Source organism: Rutidosis leptorrhynchoides, chromosome 4 (genome assembly GCF_046630445.1).
Source record: "Rutidosis leptorrhynchoides isolate AG116_Rl617_1_P2 chromosome 4, CSIRO_AGI_Rlap_v1, whole genome shotgun sequence".
Lineage (NCBI taxonomy): Eukaryota > Viridiplantae > Streptophyta > Magnoliopsida > Asterales > Asteraceae > Rutidosis > Rutidosis leptorrhynchoides.
Genome location: NC_092336.1, coordinates 503,950,724 through 503,967,120, shown reverse-complemented (window position 1 = coordinate 503,967,120; position 16,397 = coordinate 503,950,724). Strand labels below are relative to the sequence as shown.

Here is a 16,397-nt window from a genome sequence, read left to right as displayed (position 1 = left end):
CTATAAATAGACCCCTTGGGTCGTCATTTTACACATTCAGACACTCTGACAACTTGTGAGCAGAGACTTCACCTTCTCTCTCAAATAGTACTTTCTCTCACTAGAAGTCATCCGGCTAGTAGCTCAGTGCTCAGCGGACAAAAGATTAATTAAGCCACCCCACAAGTTTCTATACTTGTGAACCGGGTCTGCAGGGATTATTTCCCGAGGGTAAACATCAATCGGCAACACTCCCCCACTTTTAGCCAGATACTTCTGGTATTGTGTTGATACACTAAGCCTTACCTCATAAGAAAATAGGTGTTAACATATGACAATTCACTACTCTAATTCCACTGACTGTGCTTGATACAAATCAATCTTATTTACAAATTGTAAGTTTGGATGGGCTTGATATAGCTTAAGTTAGTATTGATCGAGTGGCACTTTTAAGAAAAGTATCTCAACGAGGTTTATGAACACTGCTAATTAAATTACCTCATTTTCTTCTTAGAAAAATTTTTTTTTTTTCAAAAATAAAGAAAACTTTTATAAATACGAAAAATGTTTTCGTATAGATAACGTCTTCAACAAAGGGTACAACGAGAGAAATATCCGATGAGGTTCGTACTTAGAAAGCGGCAAACATACGAACTATCTATACCGAACCTCATCTTGACCAAACCTAGACAAAAACTGAAACCAAATGGATTAAAATACAAGCCGGATAAGGAACAACGCATACCACAATCCTAACAGTGACATGAAACTTAAAAACGAAAAAGACACTAGGAAACACAATACCGAGATCACGAACTCAAATGTCTTTGATGAAAAATCCGAATTCTTCCATCTCGACGCCTTGAATCAATTTTTTTTTCTTCCTCTTTTGTTGATATGTATTTTTAAGCGACGTACTAGGGTTCTCGCGAGGATTAATAAGAGAAACATTAACCGGTTCGCTCTTCTCGGCAGGGGCGGAACTTAGTGTATCACAAAGGGGGTACCCGCCCCACCTGAATTTAACGGGGAAAAAAATTTTACACTAAAGAAATTTTTTTAGATTTTTTTGTGTCTGCCCCTGTTGACTTTGAAAATTTTATTAAATTTTTACACTCGCGCCCATCTGTATATGAATTCAAGTTCCGCCAATGCCCGACCATACTCATCATCGATTCATCAAAAGCCGCGAACGCCTCCTTGGACAAAAATAGTAAGGTAATCCTAATACCAAATATCTATCTATACAGATAATTTTAAAGGGATGTGATAAAAAAATGTTTGATTCATACACCATAGGTATGTTATAGCGTGTTTGCACTTTGTGCTTTAGAGGTTGTATAGTTGGGTGTGTGAATCGTCTCCCAATATAAAAGCTTACTTAATCTAAATTCTAAATTGGTTACGTTGATAAAAAAATTGTAGTGTGTGGCAGCAATTGGACTGACTGTGTGTCACTTGGTAATACTAACATTGTTCTATGTTTGTCAAATTACATGACCATAACTTTTGCAATCAATGCCAAGTAGGTGGATGTATTATCACATGATAAATCAGTTGTCGATGTCAACAAAATGGAACGTACAACCAGTGCCAATGGGCACGCCCTCAATGTAGCCCTCGAGGGCACCGTTAGCACCATTCTCTCTGTCCCCCTCACCATTTCGCAATTAAATAGTATGCAGTACGTTTGAGAACGAAAGATTGCTTAAAGTGGTCTAATGAGGCCAATTTCTGTATTATCATGGGATTAATTTGTTTGAAGAAGTGCTACCATGGCGTTGATGTGGCTGTCAAAGTTTAGTGATGGATTGAAGTGGTCTAATGAGGCCAAATTTTGTATTATCAGTTTTGTAGCAACCGAACACCGTTGTGAATGCCTATATCGTTGACATTAAAGATATAATCAGGAGATAAATGAGACCCATCATAATCTTAACTTATTCACCTTTATATATTACTACCACATATAAGGTCGATTATTGGATCATTGGCACACTGACATTCTTAAAAGATGATTGTTTCTGTTTTTCTTGAGACATAGAGAGGGTAACATTTTGTCATTATCTTGGATCTTTGGTTTCATATCTTCAACAATGACGAAAACACCAACCTTTTTGTACTTTCCCTTGGCTTTTTTGATTCCACTTCTTAAGCAACTTGATGAAAATGTCGTCGATTTTTATCTTCGGCTCTGGCATTTTTCGAGTTTTGCTTGCATTTCATCAACAATGTGGCAGATAGGTCAACCTTTATTTTTGTATTTTCCTTCCTCTTATTCTTACAAGTTACAATACTTCAACAACTTGACACAGATCTAACCATACTGAAGACAACCATCTCTATTTATTCAATTTATTCACACTCAATACCACCAAAAACATAGAAGAAAATAACAATGAAGCAAACTGCAGTTATCTTTCTCGTTCTCTTTCTTCTACCAATTACATCATTCAAATCATGTGTCCATGCTCGGACTACATTCAGTGAGAGGTTAGGACGCAAAAACACAACTATGGGTGCGAACAGTTTTAATCGTTCCAGCACTAACAAGCGCTCACTCCTTGACTCCGGCAATACAGAGGCAACTATGACGCTTAACAGTTTCGAAAAAGGTGGAGACGGTGGGGGTCCATCTGAGTGTGATGGTGAGTACCACTCAAATACCTTCCTCATTGTAGCATTGTCCACTCAGTGGTATAATCATGGGAAACGGTGCTTTAACTATATCAATATATATTACAATGATATAAGTGTACGAGCTCAAGTTGTAGACGAGTGTGACTCCAACAGGGGTTGTGGCGATAATATCGTGGATGCATCTTATGCCGTTTGGTTGGCTCTAGAGGTGTCTCAAAATGACTGGGGGCAAGCTAAAATTACTTGGTCAGACGCATGAAGCTATTCTATAGTACATATGATAAGCTTGAGCGACATATGCTTTGCGCGAATATAATTCTAATTGTTGTAATTGTGTTTATTACTCAGTATATTTACAAGTGTAATCAATAAGGTATCCTCCTATAAAAGGATGGCTAATACTCCGTAAAACTATTAATACCAGTGAAAATTTTGTTACTATAATAAAGAACCTCCTAAACGCACTGGAACCAGAACTAAAGAAGAAATTCAGACTATCCAGTTACATATACAAAGAAACAGCTTAGGAACATGGAATGGGCATACCAAAAAGACTACATTAATATGTCCAAGACTTGCACCTTATCTATTCGAAACTTAAGGTAAGTTTCAGACCAGAAGGTGCAAGAAAATCCGATTATGACTGCACAAAAGCATTTCCATGTCGTGTAAATGTTTTCCTGGAGAATATAGAGTAGTAGAAGAGAACGTCGCCTAAATTTGATACATCTTTCGCACATAATAGTGATAACTGGAGTCGGTAATAGAGAAAGTGAATTATGGCACAGACCCAATATCCTTGAAGTACTTGTGCTCTAGTGCAGCCTTCGCTGTAATTCTTCTGTTGGGGTCCATATAAAGCATTTTCTAAAACAAAATGCACATTAGTGATTCTGTAACCAAGACTTCCATACCATATAATCAAACAAAACACATAATCACACCATACACAGCTCATTAAATGAGTTATAACTATTAATGACAAAACAGGCCGGTTAAAGCGAATACAAATTTTGGACAACTCATGCCAGTTTGATGGATTAGGGACCTTTACACATAAGAATTGAAAATGCCTCCTTTTTTGTAGTAGACTATAGTTACACACTCTTTTGGTACACGTAATTCGCAAGCAATTGCGTGAGTTCGGCCACTGGTTTGAAAACCCTATAAGCAATTCTTGTTTTTGTTTTCAATAATGGCCTTCGTTAAAGATGCAGGAAAGTAACAAATAGTTGCAAACATGTAATGATGCTGGATACAATATTAGTATATGAGAATTAATTATAATTTATTCAAGTAGTAGTTAGTTTGAACTTACGCTTAAAAGATCAAGGCCAAATTTATCAAGATTTGGAACGAAAGTTGCCAGGTCCTAGAAGAAAATGATGCCCAGTTAGTTTTTGAGAACACTAATACCGATCATAAGCATTGAAACTTAGGAGACTGAAGGGAAAATTCATCACCTTTTTCGTCCACCTTGGAAAGGTTGACTTGAAGTCAGGATAAGAAGTCACTCCAGGCCATGTATCTTCTTTCGGAGTTCCCATTATTCTATAAAGAAAAAAAGAACAACCTGAATACAAATTAAAAGGAAGGAACCCGCTACCCACTAAAGGAAGGAACCCGCTACCCACTAAACAGACAGAAACACATATGTATTAGTGTGTATGCATACATGACATAATATGTAAAATTATCAAGATTACGTTACTTGAAAATGCGAAACAACTGGTCAATCTCCGAGTGTCCTTCAAATAGTGGTTTCCGAATCACCATCTCAGCAAATATACAACCAATTGACCACACATCAACTGGAGTAGAATATAAGTGGGATCCAAGAAGAACTTCTGGTGCCCTATACCACAATGTCATCACCTGGATAGTTATACCAACGAATTAAGTGATATGTACAATAGTGAAGGATAATCCTTGTAATCTTAACTCTTACTTAGCACCAAAAGTTCGCATGTGTATTTTCTTATAAAATGTCATTAGAAAGAACGGATAGTATGGCCAAAGTGTGACTGAGCAAGAGAGTGATAAACTGATAACAGATAAGTAGCAGAAGTGGTTAAAAACTGGAAATGTTACGGTCATGTGTCAAAACCATATAATTACCTCATGTGTTAGAATTCTGACAGGAATAGCAAGTCCCCGGGCCAACCCAAAGTCTGCAAGCTTGACAACACTGTTTTTAGCATCTATCAACAAGATTTGAGGCTTTAAGTCTCTTTGCAGCACTCGATGAGAATGACAATAAGCCATACCACACAATATTTGATGTAGGAACATCTGAAAGTTAAAGAGGATAACCAACAATTGCATAAGGCGAGAAAATGTTACAGGTATTTTACCTATCACTTCCCACAAACTATAACTAAGTTGAATTCCAAGATTCACTCACTTTTACAAGATGAGGATCCTTTGAGAACTCTGGACGAGAATCCATGTATTTTCCTAAGTCTAAGTCTAGGTACTCAAAAACCATATACAATCGTTTTATCAGTATGCACGACATCATGTAACCTGTTAACAACAATTATATTCAATTTATAATTATAATTCATTGGCGGCACATATACTAATAAGATACATGATGTGAAGTTAATGCTCAATAGAGATAAATTCCCAAGGTTCCAACAGATTGTATAATCAGCATTCAGCAATCAAATTCAAAAATCAGGATAACAAAATATCATAGCTGACAATTGCTCAGTTACTATTATATAAGTTCCCTAGTGTAGAAAATTACTTGACGATGTTTTCATGCTCCATCTCTTTTAGCAGTGAGATTTCTCTTATAGTAGTGCTTGGTACTCCCTCATCATTTTCGTCTAGACGAATCTTCTTTAGAGCAATAATTCATTGATATATCTGTCACGACTCACGAGCCTTGTAGACCACACCATATGTTCCTTCACCAATCTTCTCAACCTTCTCATACTGTGGTGGACAAATCAAGTAGGAGAAAAACATAATATTAGTACTAAGGGAATCCCTTAAACATCTTGTACACGTACCTGTTCCATAAAAATTTACTAGAAACGAACTCTTTGTTCAGATAATTATCTGCATCAACGCAACACCAACAGAGAAGAATAAATTCATATGATAAATATAAAGCTAAGCAAAATACCATGAAATCTATGAAATTCAGCAGCTGGATTGATTCAATTCTCATTGGTTAGGAGTTATGACAATACTAGTTTTCTTAAACAGACATCAAGTAAGCATCTCAATAACGTACTGATACAAAATTAACGGCTAATATCACACACATTTCAAATGTATCAATTTAATGAAATTGTGACTAACATTGATAGTTTTCAGCCATAATCCAGCTTCACCTTCTAGATGCCGTAATCAAGATTTATTTGTTAAAATAATAATATTTTTCTAGAAATATCTAGAACTAATTAATTAATGTTTAGTGGTACTAGATATTTAACTACAAGTCTAGATGATATGTTTGAAAAAAATCAGAAATGTCTAGAAATAGATAACCGACATTGTGATGCCTATATATAGGCTTATGATGTTCCAAAGTGGGTGTACAAATTGAGAAGCAATAAAGAATCATTTCTTTTAAAACACATCCCCTCATAACAATTCAATTACTACTCATCAAAATTTAATTACTTTTAAACTAAAACTAATCAACTACTATCTAATCTAAATCTTCAACTACTCTAACATTGTTTCTAGATATTCAAAGAAGGCAACCTTGACAACTCATACAGAAGTAGCAAAGTTGAATACGATGACGGCCGCCCACCTTCTCCGTTCACACGACACCTTCCTCGTTCACACCTATCTACCGCTATAAGATCTTAGCTATAAATAGATGTGCAAACCTCAGTTGTAAATCATCCCAAAATCACTCAGAGAAGTGTAATCACAACCTAGAGAGTGTGTGAGTTTGAGAGTTTTTTTTGTAATAATTTTGTAATACTCTGTAAATTTATTCTTGTAAGTAATAGAGTTATTTTCTCTCAAATTTGTATCTCCCAACATCCAGGCGATCCTCTCTTCCTAACAAGTGGTATCAGAGCTTGGTTAGAGACTTTGGTTGAGTTTTTGGGTCTTCTGAAGTTTCCTCAAAATCTAATTTTTAGTGTACCATTAGATTCGTCTCGTCGAACCGAGTCCAACGCAAAAAACGGTGACTTAAACGGAGTTATAACGAGCCCAAAAAACCCGGTCAAAGTTTGGTCAACTCGCCGGAATCTCGCCGGATAAGACGACCGGTGCCGGAAGTTCGCCGGAGAGAAAGTCCTGTAGCAATTCACTGTAGCAGTCTTGTAGCAATTCGCTGTAGCAGCTGGCGGTACTGTAGCAAGTTCCTGTAGCAGTACTGTAGCAATTCTGAAATTTTACAATTTGGTCCCTGAAATTTTCAGAATTTCATTTTTGGTCCCTGAAGTTTATAACAAATTATAATTTTGTCCCGTAAGTGAAATTTGAGCCGCGAAGTGTCTATTCCACCATTTTCAACCGTTCCGGACGTAATGGTGATATCTGTTTTCTAAAATTCAACCCCGTTAGTGTTGAAAAATCATTCGTAAGGTGATAATGTCCACTTTTAATTATCGTAATTTTATTTATTGTCATTTTATTTATCGCACTTTAATTATTGTTGTAGCAAGGTTTAGGTATTTCCAATCTATAAATAATTAAATAACTTGTGTAAAATTGTATCGTATTTAATAGTTCTTCATAATAAATATATAACTATTTCGTATACACCTCTACGCACATCAAGTTTTTTTGGCGCCGCTGCCGGAGACTGCTTAAACGCCGAAAGCGCAACGCTATATAAAAAAAGATTTTTAATTTACTTTTGTAAAAATACGTTTTAAATTTTAAAAATACAATTAAAAATATAAAAAGAAAAATATAATATATATATATTTTTAAGAGTTTGTTAAATATAGATAAAATTATAAAGTTCTTTATTTTTATTTTAGTTTTTAAAATATAAGTTTTTATTTATTCTATTTAAATATTTTTAAAAAAAAAAACATTTGAACCTGTCGAATTTAAGCCTGCATCAAAATTTGAAAATGCATCCATGCGATCGCATGGCTTCTGCGTTTCAAACTCATGCGATCGCATGAGAGGTTCTGACAGGCCAGGTTTGATCCTCGTACAATATTAATTACGGAGTATTAATTATTATTATTATTGTTAAAACCTAATTAGGGTTAAGATTTAATATTATTTTTAATTAGGGTTTATATTTAATAATAATTAGTTTTAGTTTAATTAATTTTGTATTTTAAGTTTTAAGTTTTATTTAGTTTTAAAAATTAATACTTTTATAAATAAATAATATAAAAATAATATATTTTTTTTTATAAATTGTATTTTTATACCTTTAAGTTTATTTTTTTTATTATTTCTTATCTTTTTAGTCGTTTAGTAATATTTGTATTTTTCGTTCGTAATTAGTTTTAAACTTAGTTTTTTCCGTAGTTTATTTTTATATTTCAAGATTTTTAGGCTTTGCCGTAAAATCCCTTAAGTGCTTTTTCTTTAGACTAAGATTTATGTGCTTTAGAATTTTACGACGTCGCTTTTCACCTTAATATTTTATAAGTTTTAGTACCTTTTTAAGTTATTGCCATTTTGGATATAAAATTCCTTTTAAGCTTTAATACCTTTAGACGCAACTTTTAATTCTGAGTTTTTAGACTTTTAAGTTTCGACGCGCTACGTTCTTTTTATTATTTTTCGACCTTTTATTTTTCTACGTTTTCCGACGCGCTCTTTTTCTTTCTTATTTCTCGACGCTCTAGTTTTTAGGACATAGAATTTTCTATTTCTTCTCTAAAATTTCTTTAAATTTCAACGAAAAATTATTTTAAGTGGTTAAATTGATAGACATCCAAAATTTTCTGGTTCGTAGTAATAGTTGGATTTGTTAGTGGCGAGTTGTGGGCTTCCGATTTAAAGGGTCCTGGCTACCTGCTGCATCTATTGGCTATTCGAAACGTGGGCAAAATCAGAAAAGTCTATTAATTTGATAACTTTAATAATTTTTATCTTTTATAACTAATAGGATATTCAGTGAATGCACCGAGCAAAACGTTCACCACCTTTTATACGTTCACCACCTGTAACTCGATCAAGACATCTAGCCAATATTGTGGCCGTTGATTTTTCTTTAGAATCGTCATCTAGTCGACCAAGTACTCCAATTTAAATTTCCGATAATCCATTTTTTGAACCCGACCTCACAATTGAGAATCCGGAGGATATTCAGGGACAATTCAGAGATCCTGAACCATTAATCTTTCCTCCGGAACCACCAATCATTCAAACAGAGATTGTCGAGGAACAAACCATTAAATCAGAATTCTCTAGTGATTCAGATTCAACAAATTCAATCATGGAAAATCTGGAACCTCTAAGTATGGAAGACCGAATGAGAGCTAAACGCACTGGCCAAGGTCACGTAATTACTCAACCAGACATTAATGTGCCAGATTATGAAATCAAAGGACAAATCCTACACATGGTAACTAATCAATGCCAATTTAGTGGTGCGCCGAAGGAAGATCCAAATGAACATCTTCGTACCTTTAATAGGATCTGTACTTTATTTAAAATCAGAGAAGTGGAGGATGAACATATATATCTCATGTTATTTCCCTGGACTTTAAAGGGAGAAGCCAAAGATTGGTTAGAATCGTTACCTGAAGGGGCGATTGATACATGGGACGTTTTAGTTGAAAAATTTTTAAACAATTCCATCCGACATCTAAAGCCGTGAGACTTCAAGGAGAAATTGTTACGTTCACGCAAAATCCAAATGAAACGCTATATGAGGCGTGGATAAGATTTGGAAAGTTTTTGAGAGGATGTCCGCAACATGGTTTAGACATTTATCAAATAGTACAAATATTCTACCAAGGATGCGACATCACTACAAGAAAAGACATCGATATAGCAGCTGGTGGTTCCATTATGAAAAAAAACCGCAACTGAAGCTTACAAAATTATTGATAACACTGCTTCCCACTCACATGAGTGGCACCAAGAAAAAGATATCGTTAGATCATCTAAAGCGGCTAGAGCCGATTCTAGCCATGACTTTGATTTCATTTCCGCAAAGATAGATGCTGTCGAGAGACGAATGAAAAAGATGACTAAGGATATTCACTCTATACGAATTAGTTGTGAGCAGTGTGGAGGACCACATTTGACAAAAGATTGTCTCAGTATTGAACAAACAATGGAACAAAGAGAGAATGTTTCATACATGAACCAAAGGCCTGGAAATAATTATCAGAATAATTATCAACCGCCAAGACCAATTTACAATCAAAACCAGAGTTATAACCGAAATGTTCCATACAACAACCAACAAGGTCATAGCAATCAACAAGTATCTAATAATACTTACAATCAGCAAAGATCTATTTTTCAAAACAAACCACCACAAACCGATGATAAAAAGACAAATTTAGAAGATATGATGTCGAAGCTAGTTGAATCTCAAACGCAGTTTTTCACATCTCAGAAACAAACTAATGAACAAAATGTTCAAGCATTTAGAAATCAACAAGCTTCCATTCAAAATTTGGAACAAGAAGTAAGTAACCTAGCAAGGTTAATAGGTGAAAGAAAATCGGAAAGTTTACCGAGTGATACAAATGCTAACCCCCGAAATGAAATAGCTAAAGCCATTACCACAAGAAGTGGTATTACACTTAAACCACCTGAAATACCTGTAATTTCTGATGACTTTATTCCTACTCCACAAGAACCACAACCTGATCAAGATAAGGAAACAGAACCGGTAGTTGAAAAGGTTAATGAAGATAACACAGTTAAGGCTAAACCTTATGTTAAACTATACCAACCACCACTTCCTTACCCGAGTAAAATGAGAAAAGAGAGACTTGAAGCCGAGCAATCCAAATTCTTGGATATGTTTAAACAAATAAATGTAAATCTTCCTTTCATTGATGTGATTTCAGGAATGCCTAGATATGCTAAATTTCTGAAAGATCTAATCATAAATTGAAAGAAAATGAAAGAACTCTCGGCTGTTACTATGAATGCTAATTGTTCTGCAGTGCTGTTGAATAAGATACCAGAAAAACTATCCGATCCAGGAAGTTTCACAATTCCATGTTTTCTGGGTAGTCTTAGTTCAATAGAAGCATTGGCAGACTTAGGTGCTAGTATAAATTTAATGCCATATTCATTATACACTAAACTAGACCTTGGAGAATTGAAACCAACACGAATAAGCATACAACTAGCCGATCGATCAGTAAAATATCCTAGAGGGATAATGGAGAACATGCTAGTTAAAGTTGATAATTTAGTATTTCCAGTATTTTTTGTTATTCTAGACATGGAAGAAGATTCTCGAGTTCCTCTCATATTAGGAAGACCATTCTTAAACATGGCTAAAGCAATAATAGACGTGTTTGGTAAGAAACTGACCCTAAGTATAGAGAACGAGAGTGTTACCTTTTCTGTTAATAGAGCCATGCAACAACCGCAATCTGCAGATGATACATGTTATTATATTCAAACTATAGATTCACATGCAGAATTGTTAGAAGAATTTCCAGAATTACAAGGAACAGGAGAATGTTCGTTAGGAGAAGGAACTGAACCAATTGATGAAGCTGAAATGTTAGCCGCACTCATGGTTAATGGATATGAACCAACAACAGAAGAAATTCAAATGCTAAAAGAAGAAGACAGATATCGATATAAATCATCGATAGAAGAACCACCGACATTAGAGTTAAAGCCACTTCCAAACCATTTGGAATACGCTTATTTACATGGTGAATCTGAATTACCTGTAATAATATCGTCTTCTCTTACTGAAAATGAAAAATCTCAACTCATTTCTGTGCTAAAAGCTCATAAACCAGCTATTGCATGGAAGATTCATGATATTAAAGGCATAAGTCCTTCGTATTGCACACATAAAATCCTTATGGAATAAGGTCATAAAACGTATGTGCAACGCCAACGAAGACTAAATCCTAATATGCAAGATGTTGTTAAGAAATAAATTATTAAACTGCTTGATGCAGGTTTAATTTATCCAATCTCTTATAGTCCATGGGTAAGCCCAGTTCAATGTGTACCAAAGAAGGGTGGCATGACTGTCATCACAAATGAGAAAAATGAGCTTATTCCTACTAAGACTGTAACAGGATGGCTTGTTTGTATTGATTATAGAAAATTAAATGACGCCACCAGAAAAGATCACTTTCCCTTACCTTTCATTGACCAAATGTTGGAAAGATTAGCCGAAAATAGTTACTATTGTTTTTTTGTCTGTTTTTCTAGATACTTTCAAATTCCAATAGCACCCGAGGACCAAGAGAAAATCACTTTCACGTGTCCTTATGGTACTTTTGCTTATAAACGCATGTCATTTGGACTTTGCAACGCCCCTGCAACCTTTCAAAGGTGCATGATGGCGATTTTTCATGACATGATAGAAGAATGCATGGAAGTTTTCATGGATGACTTTTCAGTATTCGGTGATACTTTTGAAACATGTCTAGTTAATCTTGAACGAATGCTTATTAGATGCGAACAATCAAATCTAGTACTCAATTGGAAGAAATGCCATTTCATGGTTAAAGAAGGCATCGTTCTTGGTCATAAAATTTCAAAGGAAGGAATTGAAGTGGATAGAGCTAAAGTAGATGTAATTGCTAAACTCCCACATCTCACCAATGTTAGAGGAGTTAGGAGTTTTCTAGGGCATGCCGGTTTTTACCGACGTTTCATAAAAGATTTTTCTAAAATTGTCACTCCTATGAATAAACTCCTAGAAAAGGATGCTCCATTCATCTTTTCAGATGAATGTATTAAATCTTTTAATATTCTTAAAGAAAAACTCACAAATGCGCCGATCATGATAACTCCAAATTGGAATCTACCGTTTGAACTTATGTGCGATGCAAGTGATTTTGCAATGGGAGCCGTTTTAGAACAAAGGATTGAAAAACGATTTAAACCTATTTATTACACTAGTAAGACGTTACAAGGAGCACAAACGAATTACACAACTACTGAAAAAGAACTCCTTGCTATTGTCTTTGCTTTTGACAAATTTCATTCATATCTAGTTCTAGCTAAAACGGTGGTCTATACTGACCATTCTGCTCTTAGATATCTAGTTTTGAAACAAGATGCTAAACCAAGATTAATCCGTTGGATCTTACTCTTACAATAATTCGATATTGAAATCTGAGATAAAAAGGGAGCAGAAAATCTCGCTGCTGATCATCTTTCTCGTCTTGAAAATCCTGAATTAGAAGTTCTAAATAAATCGGCCATACAAGAAAACTTTCCTGATGAATATCTATTGAAGATAGATTATAATGAAATTCCATGGTTTGCAGACTATGCAAATTACTTAGTATGTGGATTCTTTGAAAAAGGGTTGTCGTACCAAAAACGAAAGAAATTCTTTAGTGATATAAAACACTATTTCTGGGAATATCCACATTTGTTTAAAAGTTGTTCGATGGAATAATACGCCGATGCGTATTCGGAGATGAAGCTAGTCAAATCTTAAACCATTGTCACACAGGACCAACAGGAGGGCATTATGGGCCTCAACTTACAGCAAGAAAAGTCTATGACGCTGGATTCTATTGGCCTACAATTTTCAAAGACGCACACCTTCTTTGCAAATCCTGTGATGTTTGTCAAAGGGCCGGAAAAATAAGTCAACGTGATGAAATGCCACAAAATGTTATTCAAGTATGTGAAGTATTTGACGTTTGGGGTATTGACTTTATGGGTCCATTTCCAAAATCTCATAATAATCTCTACATTCTCGTTGCCATTGATTATGTATCTAAATGGGCAGAAGCACAAGCTCTCCCGACTAACGATGCACGAGTTGTAATCAACTTTTTAAAACGTATTTTTTCTAGGTTTGGAACACCGAAAGCTTTAATAAGTGATCGGGGTACTCATTTTTGTAATAATCAACTTGAGAAAGTTCTCAAAAGATATGGAGTAACTCATAAAATCTCAACCGCTTATCATCCACAAACAAGTGGACAAGTTGAATATACTAACCGAGCTTTAAAATGTATTCTAGAGAAAACCGTAGGATCAAATCCGAAGGAATGGTCCATGAAATTGAAGGATGCACTCTGGGCTTTTAGAACAGCCTACAAAACTCCAATTGGAACCACACCTTTTAAACTCGTTTACGGAAAAGCATGTCACCTTCCAGTAGAAATTGAGCATAAAGCATTTTGGGCTTTGAAGACATGTAATCTTGATTCACATGAAGTTGGACGTCTACGGTTAAGTCAACTAAACGAATTAGAAGAATTAAGACATGAAGCATACGAAAATTCGTTAATCTATAAGGAAAGAACGAAGAAATGGCATGATAAAAGAATCAAAAGTTTAAAAGAATTTAAAGAAGGAGACAGAGTTCTTCTTTTCAATTTACGATTCAAGCTATTTCCTGGAAAATTGAAATCAAGATGGTCTGGACCATTTATAGTCAAAAGAGTTTTCCCATATGGAACAATAGCATTAATAAATTCAAATGGAATTGAATTTAAAGTTAATGGTCACAGAGTTAAACATTACATACATGGTCCGATGGAAGTTGACAATGAAGTCAATCATAATTTCACCATCCAAGAAAACCCTCAGAATGAAAACATAAATATGTTATCCACAACATATGAAAAACCAAAATTAGGAGACGGGGAAACTTCAAATTGGAGTGATGAAGAAGAATTTCTATACAAACCTCCCATTCCAAGAAACGAAGAAAAATGTGAACAAGAAGTTCAAGTAGAAGTGAAAGAACCAAGAAAAGATCACCCGGAAAAGATTAACAAACCAACTCTACTTACTAAAGTAAGAGACCCAGGTGAATTTATCATTTCTTGTTTGCTTAACGATGGAGCTATGTATAATGGACTCGCAGATCTAGGAGCAAGTGCAAATGTTATGCCTCTTTCTTTATACAAAAGATTAGGTGTGGGTAAATTAAAACCAACCAAAATAGGTGTTCAATTATTTGATCAAACCATTAAACACCCGGTTGGAATAGCAAATAATTTACTTGTTAAAGTGAGAAGTTTGACCTTTGTTGTAAATTTCATAGTTATTAATATGGAGGAAGACCTTGATATTCCTCTAATTTTAGGTCGCCCATTTTTAGCAACCACCGAGGCATTCATTGATGTAAGAGAATATAGAATGACACTTAGGGATGGTGACAAATCAATCACCTTTGTGAACCGAAAGTTTAGATCTCCAATAACCAAAATTGTTAAACCAATAAAAACGCCTAAGTGTGGGGAAGATGAAGCAACAACCAATGATGACCTGATAACAAAGAACCCTGTTGTTAATACGAAATTAGATGAACCCGTTTTTAACAGTTCAACGAAGAAACTTTATAAACGGATTCAAGATGCTAGGATTAAGGGGAACTTTAAGTTATATAACCGATTAGTATCCAATTTGTCGCCTAAAGAAAAGGCAATGTTAGTTGAATTTGTGAAAGTTACAGAGGAAGTCAACAATTGGCTTGAAGCAAAAGTCAGAGATATACAAGTTGTTGATAGTCCAATTGAAAACGAAGTTAATCACAATTTTGACACCACAGCTAACTAAGTGTGGGAAGAATCAAGTCTTTTAAGGATAATATATGTTTTTGTTAGAGTTAGATATTCTGTTTTCGTGTAGTTTTCGAGAATGGAATCCGAATGGTCTTTCTCTAGCAGACCCTAAAGAACTAGTCTTCTCCCTCCATTCTGAATTTTTATTTTTTTTAGGTTTTACGAGATGAAGAATTCCTTTGATCTGAACCATGGTCTAATGCTACATGCTATGATTACTAAACGTAATAATGACACCCTTCCGAGTGAACTGGTATCATTCATAAGAGGCAAAATGGACGGAGTAAGAAAAGAACTTATAAAAGATCATCATAAGATACATTTTGGTAAAGAAAAATCAAAATCCGCAACAAAAAGAAGAGCACGACACCTTGAAAGATGTTATAAATGCGGAAAATGGTTACATGAAGGTAAATGTTCGAACAATCAAACATATTCAAATACCGAATTTGTTACTCTATGCAGAGAAGGACCGTTCATATGTTTAGAAGAAAAGATATTGAAGAATCGAGGTTACGCTTATGTAGCTATGGAGAACCAAATCACACGACTCTCCTCTGAGTCGGCTAAAGCAGGTCTCTGAGAATTCTTTCTCACAGGTAAGTATGTACAGTTTTTATTTTTTTTACTGCTTTTAACCTTTTGTTAATAAACGCTAAATCGTTCACTATAAAGTATTAAATTGGTATTCAATAAAATTAGGTATGCGTAACCGAAATTATTGATATCATACAAAAATTTATTACATCACTGCGAAATTTACCGTTTATTCTTAAGGTATAAATATCTTTAATCAATCAACCCAAAATATTTCAAAAATTCGTCAGGAGTAAAACTAGGTTATGGAACCGAAATTACTTTACCGAAAAGAGGGGCGTATATTTTTGATAATATTTGATTGATTAAAGTGGGATAAAAGACCAAAAAGATTTTTAATTTTATTTTTTTACCATGTTTTTAAAATTAATATATAAATATTAAATTAATATTGTAAACTTTTTAAAATCAATATATTTAAGTTTGTAAATATTTTAAAAATTAATAATATAAGTTTGTATGTATAAAAATATTAATAATATGAATTTTTAATTTTATGCATTTTAAATTTAAGTTTGGTGTGAA

The 16,397-nt window shown here is 34.4% G+C and overlaps 1 pseudogene; it reads right to left on the bottom strand.

Moving 5' to 3' along the window:
• Window positions 1-3,396: 3,396 nt before the first annotated feature.
• On the bottom strand, window positions 3,397-5,648 carry LOC139842457 (cell division control protein 2 homolog; annotated as a pseudogene).
• Window positions 5,649-16,397: the final 10,749 nt, after the last annotated feature.